This window comes from Urocampus carinirostris, chromosome 11 (assembly GCF_059441175.1).
Source record: "Urocampus carinirostris isolate Australia breed hairy pipefish chromosome 11, RoL_Ucar_1.0, whole genome shotgun sequence".
NCBI classification, from domain to species: domain Eukaryota; kingdom Metazoa; phylum Chordata; class Actinopteri; order Syngnathiformes; family Syngnathidae; genus Urocampus; species Urocampus carinirostris.
Genome location: NC_142359.1, coordinates 26,963,857 through 26,977,067, shown reverse-complemented (window position 1 = coordinate 26,977,067; position 13,211 = coordinate 26,963,857). Strand labels below are relative to the sequence as shown.

The 13,211-nt window shown below is 38.0% G+C and overlaps 1 protein-coding gene across 1 annotated transcript in view; it reads right to left on the bottom strand.

The window, feature by feature from the left end:
- The window catches only part of usp53a (ubiquitin specific peptidase 53a), a 31,196-nt gene extending 30,271 nt beyond the window's left edge, over window positions 1-925 (bottom strand). The window contains exon 1 of the mRNA XM_088347733.1: window positions 576-925. The gene's annotated coding sequence lies outside the window, so the exon portion shown is untranslated. The remainder of the gene's footprint in view (window positions 1-575) is intronic.
- Between the last annotated feature and the right edge of the window lie 12,286 nt (window positions 926-13,211).

Here is a 13,211-nt window from a genome sequence, read left to right as displayed (position 1 = left end):
AACCAAATGTTTTGGTAATCAAACTAATTAGTGTTTGAACATCAATTCCGACAGATTATGTTTAAGTACCGAGGTATCACTACTGTATTGTCCCAACGAGTAAAAATACAATATCATGACCAAGATTGCAACCTCCAATAATAATCTGAAGCAAAATTATGGACTTGATTTTAATCAGTCTCCCAGGGCGGCCATTTTGGAGCATTTGTCAACTAAATATGACATCACGGTCAGTTTAAAAATGGCTGCCCCGGGTCAGCAGGAAAAAAAACTGGTTGACTTTATACTGCCGCTTTATTCATAATTTACAAACACAATAATCTAGATATAGAATATATATATGTACATGTATATATGTTATCTCTAACAGAGAAAAAAGAAAATATATACACGACGCCGGCAATTTCCTTCTTTTACGAGTAACTTTTATAACAACTTTCTTTTTTTAAGATCACTCAACCCGACTTCCGGTTTCTTACACTTACCTGAATTGCTGTTCAGGTGCATATCGAACCATTACAGACTTGTCTTGAAAACACTAAAAGTATAAGAGACCTGAAAGAAAGGGACTTTACCTTTGAAGTTGTAGAGAACCGTCCCACATCAACAGCAATGTTTTCCAAAACAGGAGTTGCGAAATTGAAGCGGAAGGTGACGTGAGAGGGGAATTAAAACCCCCGTAAACTTCCGTCCTTGATTATAACTCCGAAAAGTGGCCTTTCTTGTGACAAATAATCCCTTGTAGCACAATTTGAAGCGGGTAGAGTTGAGGAAGGAGGAGCGGGCACCGATAAAAGCTACGCAAAACCGGACGCGTCCACTTTCGTGGCTTTCGGCACCTGAAGTGAGATCCGAGATGTTTTTCCAAGAGAGATGTCCGACTGAAGCCACGCCCCTTCTTCTTCTACTTAAAAAAAACAGCAGCCCAGCGTGCGCATGGACCCGCATGTTGCACGTTCGCTATTTCTCCACTCTAAATGGTGAATTTCGGCTCTTTTTAGAGAAACGTATTTTTTGGCTTAGCTCAAAAAAAGAGTCGGCTCTTTCGTTTCCAAACAGTTCTTCAGATTTTTATTTATTTGGGACACTGTATATTATTTGATCATTAAATAACGCTGCACTATATTGTGTAGTGAAACTAATATCGAGTGCTGTAAAACAAAAGGGAGAATAAAATCTACGGAGACTCAAAGTGACCAAACTTCACCAATGTTCTTCTCATATTTTGCCCACCGTTTCAGTATTTTTCTTTCAGGCTACCCAAAGCCGCAAGCAAAATGTCAGACAATCGTGTCAGTTCCTAAAAGAACATTTTTATGCTTGTTTGTGTATTTCTGCTTTTTCAAAATATTATAATCAATAGTTTTGTTGCTACTATCTATCTTGCCTATGTAAATCAATCTTTTATTTCTTGACTCTTTTTGGGTGGGAAAAATGTTGTTGCTCGTTTAATCACACTATTTTTATTTGAACTGTTTCCCTAATGCACTTGTATCAGTCCAGCCTCCAAGCAATAGGTTGTACATATTTACCACTTCATACAATCTTGTAATCTTGTTTTTTTGTATTTTAAGTATGTAATACGTGTTCATCCTGTAGTGTCACTTGGAGTCTCCTTGTCAAAAATGTTCACTACGTTGTTATCACTCACAATAAAGAGAATTTTAATTCTAAATAAATAATAAAAAAAAACAAAGTAAACGTATGCTGTTTCGGATTGCAAACCATCTTAAAAAAAGACGATTTACATCAAAGAGGTAGGCTTTGATGTGCTTGCTTTTGTATAACGCAAGCTTATAATGACGTTTGGCAGATGGCGTTTGGCTAACGAGGGCTCTTTAGAAAAAAGGGGGGAAGAAATACAGTACAACAATTATGCAACTGCAATGACCAGTCAATAAAGCACACACGACCAATGCAGAGTAGTTACGTGTAATTCGTGAATGTAAAGGCTCCCTGAGCCGGCTCTCTCAAGTGACAAACGGGAGCCGGGACACATTATTTTTCTCTTAACGGCGAACGTAATTGGTCAATATGTATTTTTTTCATTGCTTAGGTTTTGTTGGTTGACTTTAAGTCTGTTAAGTATACAAAAAGGTAAAATTGTTTATATCATGTATTAAACATCTTTATATAACATAATTCATCTTTAAGGGACCTATAGCGTCTGACAGAGGGCAGCAGGTTAATGGGGTGGTGGCCAATGTGAAAGGAAAACAACTAGAGTGGAAAGAAAAAAGGAAGTAAAAGAACAAAAAGGTAAAGGGAAAAAATGAAAAAGACAGAGGGAAAAAGTAGCAAATGAAAAATAGAAAACAGGATAAAAGGAAAAAAAATGACAAAAAGGAAAAAGAAAGATAAAGGAAACAAATAAAGAAAAAAAGAAAAAGGAGAATGGAAAAATAAAGATAAAAATAAAAGGGGAGAAAAGATTTGTAAAAAGAGGAGGAAAAAAAGAAAAAGGCAAGAAATGGGAAGAAAAAGCTAGTAAAACCAAAATGGCCATATTTTATGTAAAATTTCTCGACCTACGAGGAGTCATTTTTAATGTTTTCTGCTCTTCTGTAGTATCTTAAGCCGGCATCGTCTTCCAGACTGGGTATGGAACAGCCCATGATTACCTGTGCTATGTTGATGACTCTCTGTGAGGTTGGTCGGTCTGCCGCCGTGTTCTCATCATGCCGCACCGAGACGTCTTCTTCCTTAAAACCTCAGTCATCTTTTGATTAAACTGTCGTACAATTTATTCACATACCCGCCTTGAATCCACAACGGAAAGCATGCATCATTCAGCGCTCGTATTTGGATTTTGCAAGTCATGTAAATCCATTTTTGAGTCAATCAAAGGAAAAGGAAACAGCGAGCGATGATTTAGCTGGATTGCAGCAAAAGGGGGTCAGAAAGTATCAGTGCAGTCCAGTCTTTCCCAAGGAAGTACTTGAAAGGAGTCTATTGAAGAGTTGTTTCCTTCCACGTTTTTCCCTGAGGGGTTTAAAAAGCTTTCCTTTTAAATTAATTCAATATATTCAAGTGTGGCAGTGCGTTCAAACGACTGAAATTCTTTGTGCTGATGGGTTTTTATTTTCGAAAAGTTTAAATTCAGTTTAAGATTGAACTGAAACTTTTGGGGGGCTTGGTAATGTTATTTAATCCTCATCACGGAGGGGGATACTCCATATGTATCAAAATTGTGGCCCCTGATTTTATGTGGCCTGCTGACACTGCTGAGAGAAACTTAAGAGAAAAATGAGCTGTATTGCATCACACAATGACTTGCAGTTTTAAATACGTCCACTGGATGTCATCACAGTCAGGTGCCACTTACAAAGCACCCACTGTAGCTGTATTTGATGACTATCATTCAATAATCATAGTGAATGAACAGTGAAGAAACCCATTTCGATGATATTTTAGACGGGCAATATAAAAAATAAGCAAAAGACAAAAAAAAGAAAAAAAAGAAAGTAGCACCGGGGATTCTTTTCAGAGGTTTAAAGAAGCTTCAGCTCATTTCTATTATAGATATAAAACTAGCAAAGTATTTAGGTAAACATTTTCATACAAAAATCAATACCAAATCATTAAATCGATCAACCAAATTACTAATTGTATGCTATTTTGGTCACTTTACTGTCTGCATGTGATCTAAACTTTACTATAAATTAATTCAAATGTTGTTTTTCTTATCTTTTTTACAAATACATAGTGGACAAACATTAAAAGAGATCAAATCTTTGTAAAATATTTGGTGGGAGGGACCTCTCAATAATCGTTTTGATCATCCTTTTATGATCAAAATAGAATAGAATAGAATCCATAAATTAAAATTTAATTGTTAGCCTCCAAAAAGATCCCCAACTCTTCAGCCATGGAACAATTTTTTGAGCCCCCATGAGAATGTTTTTTTCCCCCTTGGGGCCCCTGAGCTAAAATTAGTTTGACACCCCTGTATTAATAATATAAAGGTAATTAGTATTAGTTAATTAGGAGAGTAATTAGTAATATTGAATTGTAAGAATTTTAATGGGACATTGTGTATTATTTAGCACCTTTGTTCATTAAAAAACAGTATTAATTTAAATAAGAAGCAAAAAATACATGCAGTATATAAACATGCTTTTTTTAAAACCCCTGGAAATTAGCATTCATTTTACATTACACAAACCTCATCTAGAGGGAGCTGACATTATTATCCACCATAATGCTAGGGTTTGTGACAGTAATGCTGGCTGCAAATGCTAGTCACGATTGTAATAACCTGCCATGACCGTAGAGACTAGCATGGATCCATAACAATGTCCAATAGCCTTGAATTTATTTGGCATTGCTAATGCTAGCGGCACTAGCCGCAAATGCTCACTGCTGCATTGGTGATGCTAACTGCTAATGCTTTTTACAGTAGTAGTAACTTGCATGAAGCCATAAAAATGATAATAGCGGTTGGTAAGACTAGCAACCTAGCCACAAATGTAAAAAATACTCGAAGTTGGAGAGATTTAGCTTTTATTGGCTATAACATGAGCCTCACCTACAGAGAGCTGACATAATTGTTGGCCATTTTGCTGATACCAAAAAAATACCCTAATACCTTGCAAAAGTATGAACCTCTGTAGTGTGCCGACTGTTCACCAACTATTCACCCTGGCATTCTTTGAAAAGTCTTTAATAAATTCACCATCCGTGAAAGGTTTGCAGAGCTTGGCGCTCAGCGTCGCGACCTCAAGGCTCGCCTTTGTTGCATTTTTATTTGACCAACAGGGTCTCATGAAAAAGTGTTGCTGTGCCATTCAGACAGCTTCCATCTGTGTCATCTTTTTGCAAGCTCCACGAAAAATGTGAGAAAACACAAGTGGCCAAAGGATGTCACCTGTGAGGCCATTTTGAAGGTTTGTCGTGGAAATGTTTGTTAGAACCTCCAGGGACCAATTAGAAGGTGAAGAGTTGAGTTGAACGTGCAAGCCATGGGACTCACTGACACACCCGACTATTTACCTCCTATTTAAAACCGTTGCATTGTCAGCAATTCTCCACTTTCAGTTTATGAGCTCCCTGTACACCACCTGAGAAGCCCACAAACTGATCCCAAAAATATATTATGGGTGATTTTGATTTTCTCAGAAATTTGATTTCTAACTTGCATGGTGTTTATTGGTTGCCAGGGCTTGTTTTAACTTCCAATAATTACAACCGGAAGAGTAATGGTTTGACATCTCCGGTCCAGAAATGTACACATTCAGTGTAAGATGAGTTGGTGTTTGCGTATGGCCTTGACTATTTTATTGAATTATTTATTAATGTATTTATGGAAACGAATTTTTAAAAAAATATTTCATTTTTTGTTTTAAATGCTTTATTCCGTTATTTTTTTATGGAATTGCTTTATTTATTTATTCATCCATTTAGTTTACAGGTCTTCAATCTTTTTCAAGATAAAAGCTTTTTTGTTAATAACTTGCACAAAGGACACCAAGTTTGATATGCTTTTATAAAATAACAATTTATAATCTTATTACCACATTGTATCACAGACCAGAAACGGACATAGCACCCAATAGCGCTCGTTTTCTCAGTTTTTATTAATAAAGAGGGAGAGCAGGGCTTGCTTCCACGATACGATGGTTGACGGACAAGAGGAGCAGGAGATGCGGAAGTGGCACTTCCGTGTCTAGCGAGGAGGGTCAAAGACAGGCCGGAATCACAAGTCACTAGCTGGGACTGGAGAGCACGGGCGGTGTCAAGTTCGGAAACAAGGTCGGCAACAGGAGGCAGGCAGGTAACGGGGCAAAACAGATCGGACAACGGGCAGGCAGAACGGGGCAGAGTCAGGTCCGGAAATAGGTTGGCAACGAGGATCAGGCAGAGAAAAGCATGAATCCGCAATCATGACATGTTGTAAATATTATATGTAGGATCACATAGATTCTGTCAACAACTAAAACATATTTTACTAAAAAATCACAATGACCCAACACTCACGTGTTGTTCATTCTTAGAAAATATTTTGAGTTATTTATCTTTGGGTTTGAAGCCTAGAGAAATGGCATGTAAAAAAAGTTCTCATGGGTCCAATACTTTTACAAGGCACTATATGTCACAAAAGCAAAGAAAACCTATTGTTATCGCCACAAACTTTTTTCTTTTCAACAAAAATATAAATGCCACAAGTGAAAAGCATGGTAACAACCTAGAAATAACATGAGAAAAGATGATCAAACTATTATCCCTCCGCACCGACTCAAGACAAAAATTAGCTCTGTAGCAGTGTTTTTTAACCTTTTTTGAGCAAGGGGCATGTTTTTTCCATTGTAAAAATTTTGCGGCACACCACTAACCAAAAGTGTTCTAAAATGACACTGTACAGTTTTTAATTTTTATTAAAACTCATCTCACCTTTTTGGAGCACCACATACATTTTTAGATCATTATGTCAGGATGAACAACCTTGTTTAGTTATTCTGAAAGGTGGCTACCCACACTTTGTGACTTTGGTGAATTATTTTTATTGTTTTGATAGTACAATATTATTTAACCAAGACACACTCACTCTTGAATTTATGGACTTTTTGTTTACTAATCATCTACTGAAGAAGCTTGAATAAAACACAAAACACTAATAAGAAAATAAAACAAAGACAACTAGAAGTTGAGAACTTAAACTAGCACCATTTGGAAAGACAACATTGGCTTGATTATTACGTTACTGTATTTTACGTCACACCAATACCAATACCTAGCAACAACGAGATGTTCCCCGAAGTTCTGCCTCAATGAAGATGACGGCCCAGTCTTTTTTTCCTCGGCTGTAGAGTGATAAGGAATCCTGGTAGGCTTGAGACCCAAGGGAGACGAGGACCACAGGAGGCTGGGTTTTGAAGCAGAAGTTGACTGCTGGTGGCTTGAGGCTTTTCTGAGCCTTTGTCCCACTGGTTTGGCGAGCTTGGCTGCTGACTTGGCAAGGCTCTCTGCCTTCTTTTTGAGCTGAGACTTGGTCAGGACCAGCCAGTGTTGTGGTCCAGCTCTTTTTCTTAGGATATGCCCTCTTGCCTTCTTGCTGGACAAATTCAGACTGCCCTTGCGAGGTGAGACGTGTAACAGCTCTGGGTTCCGGTCTCGTGGGAGGGGAGGACCCCCTGTGGTAGTGTTGTCACCACAACCTTTGACGCGCAAATATAAGCTAACGCCCCTCTCCCCAACCTCACATTCCACTATTATCAGTCAGATAATATATCTATGTGATTGACTTAAAACACCATATTCACTTTGCATGCTTTGATATTGTTTGATGTTTTCTGACATTCCAAAACGGGATTCTGACCAAAAGTTGAATACTCTACAAGTGGATAATAAGGAAGTCAACGTACAATCGCGTGCCAGAAAAGTGGCGTGCTACATTCCGAGGTTTTTAGGGAATATATAAATGATTTAGATTTCAATGTACCTCTTCCTTCTTGGAGTAATCAGGTTATTTGTTCTCCACCCTGCAGTCAGACAACAAGTATACAATTGTCAGTAGAGGTGCCAGGATTCCGATAGCTCATTTGCCACTCAAGGATAAGGCAAATACAAGCTGAAAAAAAAGAATATTAGGATAAATATGGAAATACGCTCAAGGTAGTGCTTGTAACTGGCCTAAATGTCGCCGGCGACTTTAATCGGGCATGTTTATGGACTGTACTTCCCAAATCAATTCAATACGTGGACTGAGCAATTAGGGAAAAAACACTGGACTGTGTGTACAGTAAAATCAAACAACCAGTTGGATCCGCCCATCTCTGTCTGTCCCTTACCCCCTCATACACCCCCACCCCACTCCAGAGGAAACAAAGCCTATACAACAAAGACAGTTAAACATCTTCTTTGTTCCTTTATCTCTTTGTTTTCCTTATCCTCACTGTAAAATGTGGAACTGGAGTCGTCCAATTTCGGTGTCACAAGATATCCCATGTTGTAAAAATGACAAAAAAGGTATATTCTGTTCTATTCTATTCTATTCTATTCTAAATTGGAAGTGCATCGGAAAAATAATGCAATTAAAAAGTAGCACAATAACATTTAACAGCAAGACATTTACAAAATAAGTGATAAATAAGATAACAAAACTCATTTTTCTACATGTAGACAATATATATATATTTGTTTCACAGTCTTTGTTTCCTTGTTTAGGGAGGTGATAGCCGGTGGAAGAAAGTGTCTCTGAATTTGTTAGCCTTTGTTTTATTTTTATTGTTTATGCCTGCCAGAGGGTTGGTGATGGAAAAAATGTTTCTGAGACTCAGTCCTTGTTTTAAGGGATCAGAGCCTGTTAGTCCTTGTTGTAGAGGATCTGAAGCGTCTGCCACAGGGTAGCAGGTCAAAGATGATGTGCCCGGGGTTGGAGGAGTCTTTGTGTGTTTTTTGGGGGGTTGTTGTGGCCTAGGGGAAGAAACTGTCTCTGAAAATGTTAGTTCTTGTATTAGGCGACCAGTAGTGTCTGCCAGAGGTCAGCATGTCAAACAGGAAAAGGCCGAGGTTAGAGGATTCTTGTCTGCTTGTCGAGGGTGGTGATGGCCCAGGGAAGAAACTGTCTCTGAGCCTGTTACTCTCTGTTTCAAGGGAGAGGGCAGCAGGTCAAACAGGTAGTTGTCGGTTCTTTTGTTTTTTTTAATTTTTTAAACAAACTCTGGGTTGGATGGCAAAGAGGTTGACTCATGCTGAGCCTAAAGCACCCAAGGTCAGAGCAGCCAGACACCGATAATCGAATTGTCTGGCTCCCATCACCCTACTTGATCAGTGCAGCTAACAGAAAGCCTACGACGATTTTATTTCCCGTTCGGCCGATTGCAAAACATTGCAGTCTGTAAGGAAAAGGGCACTGGATATATTTGTAATATTTGAAAGTGGGTTGCGGGTGGGAAAGGGAGCGGCAACATTCCAAACCGTCTAGCTTGAAGTTTGTAATACGAGAAGTGCATTCCCTGTGCAGTAAAATGCATTTCACTCAAGAGAGGTAAGACTTATTTTGATAAACCTCGTCTGTCCCTGCTAGACTAATCTTGATGGCTGAAAATTCACTTAAAGCATTAGCTAGAGTTTTGTTGATGTGTTCCCGCTTGCTGTAAAAAACATCTTTATTTTTTAAAAAAAAGTGCATTAATTTTACATAACTTGAGGCTCACTAAAAATGATTTGATATATGTGTCCGTATCTTGCTTCTCCAACCACCCAGAATGTTTTTTCAAAAGCTTGCAATGGCTCAGCAAAAGATAAGAAAAATAGTCCAGTGTGGTTAGTTTGAGTCACCGTAGTTTGTATTTCTTCATGTGGTTTTTACCGCTTGATTTTGATTGCATTACTCAATAGAGCGACATGTGACACAATGTCCCTTTAAGCAAAATAAAGATACAGTAGAAAAAAAAATCTTAAAGTATTATGTTGAAAGGCTGACATTCGGAATATATGGCAACATTTTAATTCAAAAGGCACGAAAGATCAATTGATCATTGATTTAGCTGTCGATCAGCTCAATAACATTAATTTTCGATTAATACACGTGCTGTTGGTTGCACCTCTTTTTTCACGTGACTTTAAAGGGACAATGTGAATTAGTCGACCACTAGATGTTGCAGCAGAAAACGAGTGCTAAAAATCTCATCGAATATTACAAACTATGGCGACTGAAACTGATTCAACTGTGCCAAGTTTTTAAACTGCTGCATCAACATTCATGAGGTTTTTTTTTTGGGCACTTGAGAGGCAGTATGGCCGACTCAAATGTCAACTCCCTATAGGTGAGCCTTCCTTGACCTATGAATATTAAGAAATTGCACAGTAACTGTATTTTTGCTTATTTTTTAAATCAATATATGTTTTGTGAATAAACTAGGATGTTCTAAATTATACACACGGTGCCTTTAAAAGGATTGTATTAATCTCCTTCACAATTGTTTTTAAGGCATTCATTTTTTTCATCTTGGTATAAATATTCTTGCCCATTTTCATGACAATTCTTATCATTTTACACAGTTTTTACCTTTTCCCAATAAACAAACAAAAAAATACTTGTAAAGAAAAAAAAAATCTGATGTGAGGTATGGCAGAATATTTTCCTCTGTTTTCATTGTATGAAAAAACAATTTCTAAATTAAATATGAAAAATAGAATTTGGAATGAGCATGATGTCAGTTGAGCAAAAAAAACTGAAACAAAGATTTGACTTACTATGCTAAATATTGAATACTATAAATTTACTTTTTCCAAGTTAAAATATTATAGCTTGCTTTAAGGGACAATGCGCGTCGCTATATTGTGTTGCGCAACTAAAAACAAATGCTACAAAGTGCAAGGAAGAATACACACTACGGAGACTCAAAGCCCACGTTCATACTGCAGAGCTTAATGCTCGCTTCCAATGTTTGGGTGAAATCCGATGTTTTTGTGAGATTGTTTACTATACCAACTAAATCTGACTTGTATGTGACTTGATCTTCCCGTGTGAACCCGCCAAAACTGTCACGCATGGGCACAAGAGGACACGTGACATCACGCGCAATGCAATCATGTTTGAGGAAGCACTCATGGATGTAGACAGCGGAGCATTGACTCTTCAAATATGAATTAAACCCAAAACTTTCCTTTGCCCAATTAAATACCGTCTGTGTGGTGAGATTTTAATGTAAATATTCTTAATTACCACGAGAGGATATCATACCTGTCAACCTGTACGTTTTTGCCATACAAAGTACGTTTATTATGCATTTTAAGACGTGTACGACGTACAAGAAAATCTGTACGGAAAAACTCAAATTTGTCAATTATGGGTACCATCCGGTATACACCGACTATGACGAAACGGCAAATCAATCAAGTCAAACGAGTTTGCCGCGGTAGCCCGTTTGTATTGTTTTTTTCATTGCAAACGAAGCGAGTGGTTTGATGCTACTGTGCGTATGCCGCCTGGGGATTTCCGATTATGCATCATTCCGTAGTAGTTGTGTAGTGAAAGGAAGTCCGTGTCTTTTTAGAGAATCGGATTTTTCGGCTCAACTCATTAAAGAGAGCCGGCTCTCAAACGGCTCACTGGGTTTGATGCATTATATTACGAATTATTTTGTTGTATAATGAAGTTAAGAAAAAAAAGGAAGTATAAAGGAGAAAATGAAAATAGACAGGTTTGTGGTTATCCCTTTAATCAGTATATTACCAACAATAATTGAAAGCAGAAAATGAATTAATTATTTGAATAAGAAAATTCTACCTAATTATATTTGCAGGGATTTTTTTCCTTCTACAGTGAACGTCCAAGCTACTTAATTTTTGAACTTTTTTTTATAACAAACCTCATTCATGTCGAGCAACTCAGTATCTCACAACAAAATGTTAATTAACAATATATATGACATAACAAGCACGGCGGCGCAGCGGTTAGCGCGTGAGCGGCACAGTTCTAAGGTCTTGGGAACCTCCTGTGTGGGTTCAAATCCAGCTACCGGACTTACTATGCGAAGTTTGTATGTTCTCCCCGTGCTTGCGTGGGTTTCCTTTGGGCACTCCGGTTTCCTCCCACATTCCGAAAACATGCATTTCAGGTGAATTGGCCGGTCCAAATTGTCCCTAGGTGTGAATGAGCGAGCGAGTTGTCTGTCCCTGTGTGCCCTGCGATTGGCTGGCAACCAGTTCAGGGTGTCCCCTGCCCACTGCCCGATGATTGCTGGGATGGGCTCCAGCACCCCCGCGACCCTACTGAAGATAAGCGGTGCAGCTAATGAGATGAGATGAGATGATATAACAAAACACATGTACAATATAACATGTTAAACGACATAAATAAACACGTATGAAAGAAAACTATGGTGTAGGATTATTTTGTATTTTGTAAGGGAAAATACGACAGTTTATAAGGGCATGGAGCCCTGGAGGTTGACAGGTATGGGATATCATCTCTTTAAGATTGAACTCGAGTGACATGTGAATCCGCGAAGCGATGTTGGCTCTTCCATGAGTTACAAAATAAAGAAGTGTCCAACCAAAAATGTGTGATTTAATGACACAACGTGTTTTTGTCTGGCGTTGTTGTTTATTTCTGCGCTTCCTTCCACCTGGTTGAAGACAGAATAGAAACATCTGCCACATATGATGATGACCTCCAGGTCGCATGAATGCGCCCTTGACTGTTCCGACAGCAGTCGCATTCCAAAACGATTCAGGACCACATATGAAATTGGCCTGGGTCTTGTTTGAAAAAGGTAGATATGGTCCATTCAGACGGAGTTTGACAGATTGGATACAGGTCGCGTCAGTGCAAACAAAATCCGATTTGCCTGCAGTGACCAAAACTCACCATTTTTCTTCTCATTTTTTGTCCAGTCTTTTGTAAGGTTTTTGATTTTTTTGGGGTACCTTCAGCAGCAAGATGATAAACCAAAATGTCAGCTCCCACAAACTAGTTCAGGGGTCAGCAACCCAAAATGTTTAAAGAGCCATGTTGGAGCCAAAAAAGAAAAAAACTTTTTTTGGGGAGACACAAAAAAATAGAAGCTGTATATAAGCCTTATAATCGATATTAACATTACGAGTCCACTGTCAAAATGACTTTGTTTAATGCAACACCTTCTATGGAGAATGATGCACCACATACCTACCGGTACTCTATTGTAGGATACCTTCTCAATTCTAACGTCACGACGATATCAATGAAATACAATATGTTTCATTTCTTTGATTAAAATTTAAGAAACGCAATAAAGAAATCCAATTTTTGATGTCATTTTCATTTTGAGGATTCCCAAAAAAAGAAAAGCATAACGTGCCCCTTCTGCAGGCATCAACAAGAGAGCAATAAAATTATGCATGCATTTATGGAAATAAAACAGCAGTCTTTTGAAAAGGTATGATAAATAAAATCAAATTAATGTAGTTTAAGTTTGATTTATGTGCAAATGTCAAACATGTCAGTGCAGGTTAAAACACATTAGCATCCTCTTCTCTTTCTCGTTTGGTCGCCATCCATGAGCCTGAGCAACAAATCATAAATAATATTTCCAAGTGTCATTCTAAATATATACTGACAAAAACAATTCAATAAAAACTTTGTTACTCGTTTAATGTGACCTCCGTGTTGAAATTAGGAGTAAATATTGACGCTGCCGCTTTAAAAGCTCTAACAGAAAAGACCAGAGAAAGGAACTCATTTTGCTCTTGTCTTATAGCAGTATCACCCGCAGTTGAAATGTTAT